The sequence below is a fragment of the Petaurus breviceps genome, unplaced genomic scaffold (genome assembly GCF_028583685.1).
Source record: "Petaurus breviceps papuanus isolate PSGF00001 unplaced genomic scaffold, PetGlider_PUasm1.0 126, whole genome shotgun sequence".
NCBI classification, from domain to species: domain Eukaryota; kingdom Metazoa; phylum Chordata; class Mammalia; order Diprotodontia; family Petauridae; genus Petaurus; species Petaurus breviceps.
The window spans coordinates 29302672-29308122 of NW_027185655.1; the positions used below are offsets into that span (position 1 = coordinate 29302672).

General features: G+C 44.3%; 1 pseudogene; it reads right to left on the reverse strand.

Annotated features, from left to right (window-relative positions):
• Window positions 1–2479: 2479 nt before the first annotated feature.
• On the reverse strand, window positions 2480–4552 carry LOC138169746 (disintegrin and metalloproteinase domain-containing protein 8 pseudogene; annotated as a pseudogene).
• Between the last annotated feature and the right edge of the window lie 899 nt (window positions 4553–5451).

Consider the following 5451-nt stretch of genomic DNA (forward strand, 5'->3'; position numbering starts at 1 on the left):
TATCTATCTATCTATCTATCTATCTATCTATCTATCTATCTATCTATATGTATATGTATATATATATATATATATATATGTATATACCTGTATGTCTATACTCCTTTATACATACAGTAATAGTGGCCCTGAGTCACAAACATTAGAGTTACATACTTTCTGAGCACAGATCAGAGACAAGAGAGCTGGTAAAGGACTTTCCCTAGTCAAAGAGATACTGGTAGTTGCAGCAATGATAGAATTCCTGAAGAAGTGCATAACAGAAGCAAATACAGGGTGTTCCAAAAATTTTGGTGTACTTTTAAGCTATTAAAGATGGAAACTGCACCAAAACTTTTGAGATATCCTGTATATATTTGCTTTCATGTGCCTCCTATGTAGAAGAAAGGATATTTCTAAGGCAGCCTTCCAACCAGAGAAGGGAGATTTCCTGGGGAGGGAGATTTCTCTTAGAAATTGTCTTGAGAGCAATTCCAAATTCTAGTGCAGTACTGGCGTGAGCCAGAGTGTGAGTAGTGTCTTTCGGGTACAGTCAGGGACAACCACACCAATTCCCAGAATTCTTTGATAACTGGCTTATCTTTTTAATAATTCTTTCTCTTTAGTTCCAAGGATAGCATAGTAGACTTTCTCAGAAATTACCAAAATTACAGAATCCCTTTCCTCAACCAGCTTGAACTGCATGCCAGAGTAAACTGGAGACATTTTTTCTCCCATGGGCTAGCTTTCCTTCTTCCATTATCAAACCATGAATTTAAAGGTTTTTAAAAAAACGATTAATAGTAACATAACTTATTATCAGTATTAAGCACAATCTATCCACATAGGTTCTAGAAATATATAAATGCAACTCATGGATAACATGACTAGAGAAGATCTGAGGTCTGGGCCACGTCTGCCAAGGAGAGGAAAATCAAGAACAGTATGGACACTGGCAACAATATGAGTGGGCAGAGAGAGAGAGGCAGGCCCTCATGGAAGCTAAGTACTTTTTTTTCTGTCTCCAAGAGAAGTATCAGGCTAGAATTATATTTCTCTGCCATACCTCAAATATCAGAGGTTTGAAATTCAAGATAAAAGAGGCACTCCCTTTTCAAAGAGTAGCCCTTAGCTTAGACTTGCAAGCACTCTTACCTGACCAGCTGAACTGTCATTTGTTATGACTTCTATTTAATTTATTTTCACTTGCTTATCTGGACGCATCCTGGACACCTTTTCTTAGAGAGAAATTCATCTGCTGGGGTACAATTCTTAGAACCTGGGAGACACCGTTTTCACAGGGACTGGCAATACTAAGGACATATTCTGGTGGGCTTAAGTGAGAGCATGGCCCAGAATGGTTTGACTGTTGGACAAGGGACAGAGGTATAATTGCTGGAATACAGGCAGACTCGAGAAAGGTCCCAGCTTGAGGAAGTCACACAGCAAGAGTTCCAACTTCAAGGCCCACTGCAGGACCCACACAGGTTCAAATGTCATGGACTTTTATTGGTTTAAATGAGTTGACCTAAACTTACCTGACTAGAGGCAGATGGCCTACCAGTCTTACCCATGTCACTTGTATTCCTAAAACTTCTCCCAGTCTGACTGCCTACCCTACACTTGAAATGTCATCAATGAATCTGCCCAGGGTCTGATGCCTCCTCCTCTCTCCCTTCTTTCCTTTCTTTCCTTCCCCTCCTGCTCCTGGCCCCTGTGGAGCGGGTGAAATGGACGTTTTCCAGAAATATTGTGGCCCTAGGCTAGCAAGGCCAGAGCCTTATGACATCCCCTCAATCCTGTTAGAACTCCGAATTGTCCATGGATGGGATCATGCTATCGATGACATTTTCTACTCCTAGCAATCCCCCTGGGCTCTTTTTAGATCCTTCCCTGATGTCTCTTTCCTCTCCTGTTTGTTCTTAAAGGAGAATTTTAAGTTTTTTTTTTAGCTTTTGTAGAGAAGTAGAGGAAGTTTTGAACTGTCTCAACAACCCTATCGAAGAGGCTACTATGACGAAGTTATTTAACTTCCATGGGTCTATTTCCTATGATAAAATGGAAGTAAAATAAAGTTTTTGTATTTTTGTGAAAGAATTATTCCAACTATTCTGGAAAACAATTTGTTACTATATAAGAAAGGTCACTTAAAGAATCCAGATCCTCTGAACCAGTATCATACTGTTGGGCATATGCCCCAAGGACGTCAGTGACAGAAAGAAAGGTCCTATATGGACAATCAGGGTTCTGAGGGTGTCTTATTTTATTGCTCTTCTAGATAGCCTCACATTATTACCAATTAGTGAGGCAGGCTCTCCACTGCTACCCTTAGGGACCACGAGGAAAGTTCTTTCTTATGGGGGAAACCTCTTGGTCCCTAGAGAGAACAATGAAAAGCACCTACTCCACTTGTCGTAACCAATTAATTAACCAACCAATTAATCTTTTACCTTTAATCAGAATATTCCAAAGCCCTCTCCCATGTTAATCACCCGGGGATTCATATTTCTGATTTGAAGTCAGAGAGCTGCGATTGACAGTATGGCGGAGCCCAGCCTGGTTCACAGTGGCATTCTCTCTTGTGATTACAAACTCCATGATTATGGCACTGACTAGAACAATCCTCAGAGCCATAGATGCTGAGGCCCTGACAACGTTTGTGGTAGCACACCATCTTTTCACCACACTTCGTGCCAGTGGCCACAATCTCAAAAGGATTATGGCTTTCAATCTCCGTGACAGCAAGGTCACACCTTTCGCCTCCCAGAATGAAGGTGCACAGAGCCCTGGAGGAGGGACTTGTGTTTTCCCTGGAGCAGTGCAGGTTCCCACACTTGTTGAAGCCCTCTTTGGCAGGATAATCAACTAGCGTGCATCCTCTGGAAAGCCCAAGCCAGAAGCATCTGTCATCAGACACTTGTGATCCTATACCCCAGAGTGCCTCACACTGCTGCTTATAAGTGGGGCAGGCCCCGTTGTAACAGTAGCCTTCCCAGCATGGTGTGCCATTCTCTTTGTACACATTGTCTGGACACTTAGCCTGTCGGCCATTGCAGTACTCAGCCAGGTCACAGACATCCTGAGCATCCCGACAGAGTTCCCCGACTGCTGTGATATGACAAGCCTCGCAACATTCCCCTTCGACACAATCAGCTCCTGGGGCCCGCCTGCAGTTCACAGGGTTACAGCACTGATTCACACATTCCTCTGGAGGGCCACAATCACACTCCTCCCCTCCTTCCACAAACTTGTTCCCACACACTGGCCCTCCCTCAATTTGCTCCAGGTCTGGGAAGTTGGTCAGGCAGTTGGCCCGGAATATAGTCCCCCTAAGAAACTTCTGCAGATTGTCCTTGCTACAGCTGCTGAACTGCTTAGGGTAGGCATTGTCAACCCCCGTGGATTGCATGACACACCCACCTTGCATCTTATTGACCTCACACTGGCAGCCCTTGATATTTTCATCATGGTCCATGCCAAGGTTGTGTCCTATTTCGTGAGCCATAGAGGTTGCTAGTCCAAATGGATGTGACTCATGGTCCTGGTTCACACCCCCAGAGCCTAATGTGCACATGGCCCCCAATCTGGCTAGTCCCATGCCTCCTCCAAAAGCCAATGCTGTGATCAGCTGGGCATTGTCATGCTTCTTCTTCTTGATAAGATTACTTTCCCTCCATTTCAGGAAGCTGTTCAGGGAAGACTGTATGTCACTGGTGATTGTAGCCTTGTTACCTTTGTCCCATATTTCCAGGCCAATTAGGACCACACGGAAATTGAGCAGCTGATATAACCTATCTATTTGATTCACGACCTCCTTCACCCTATTGCGTATATTCCATAGGTTTCCGTATTTCTTGAACTCGGTGTACTCCACCACCACATAGAGCTCCACGTAGTGAGTTTCTTTTGGGATGGAGCCAGGTACCCATTTCCGGGGTCTATTGACTGTAGCCATCTTTGTCTCCAATTCTTGTAGGGATGCCCTGGTGACACCACATGGGATCCTTTTCTTCTTGAAATACCTTTCCCTATAAACTGCATGTTTCCCCTGGGCATTGCCATATCTTTCCTGGGCATGGCTACCTCTCTCCTGAATGCCCCCATATCTACCCTGGACTAGTGGCTCGATCAGATGGATGATAGGCCCAATCTGGAAGAAGCCCCGGATGCCATCGCAGATGCTGATGCTAGCAGAGGAATTCTGGTACCCCTCCACATGGCCCTGGTAGAAGCAGTGCTTCTCTTCCTTTGGCCGCTTAGTTACCTCTGTGCCATTAGCCAAGGTATAGGTTTCTGTATAGTCTGACCCCACCAGGTACCTGTTTCTAAGAAGGTGGAGAGTGAAGTTACTATCTCTCAGGCCTAGGTGGTAGCGGACAGTCTCAGGATACACAGCTGCATCTGAAGAGCGTTCTCTCAGAATCCCTAAAATGGGTAACTGGAGAGGTTCAACCACTTCATACTGTTGCATATGGGGAACCTGGAAGCCTGAGAAGTCCTGGTTCCCTCCAAGAGAGCTCTTCAGGCAGAAGAGGAGGAAATAGAAACAAAAGCCGGGGTGACAGGGGAACATCCTGTATAGTGGAAAGTGTCTGCTACCTTCCTGGGGACTGACAATGCCCAACCACCTCAAGAGGTGGGGATGTGACCATGCAGACTATACTGTGCCTCAGTGTGCTGAGTTATGCCTTACTGCAGCTACCCGGGCTATGCTTTTCTCCTGACCCCTCTGCCTTCTCCTCCAGACCCTCCTACTCTCCCCACTCCTATTTGTACTTGAGAATCACATTGACCTCACAAAGGGCTCTTCTCCCAGCAACCCTGGGAGGTATTCCAGGATTAGAACAAATCGAGTCAATAAGAATCCATCCGACTCTTAATACAAAATAAACTTATTTAATAATAGTATGGAAGGGACACCAGTTTCCAGGTCTTTTGGTGCTCAATTAATTTCGATTTCCTCAGGGTTTGAGGTTTGGTTTGGTTTTTGTCTGGTGCACATAGTAGGGGCCTCAATAAATATTTATTGGATTAAATGTATAAAATTCTTAAGACCTGTTAAGTTCTACTCAAGAGCTGTCACTATTTTCCTACAGGTATCTTTGTTTGGCTTTCTCTCCTTAGGTGTCTTTTGACCACTTTCATTGATGAGCATTTGCTCAACTTGTTCATGGGGAGAATGATTAGGAGAATTTTGCTTTTTTCCACATTTTCTTCTTCAGTGAAACTTGCATCAGAGGCACATATGATTGTAGGAGCTGAAGTTCTGTAATGTAATGCCAAGGAAAGGCAACTTCCCAAGGTTCAAAATACCAGCATAGGTGCTCTCCATTTTATTCAGTGACAAACCAAGAACAGAGAAGATCAAAACATGACATCATTCCAAATACAGCATTTACTAAGTGTGATTAAATAATCTCCAAGGACTACCCCACCCCAGGACCTTCCAATCATTCAATCAATTACAAAGTC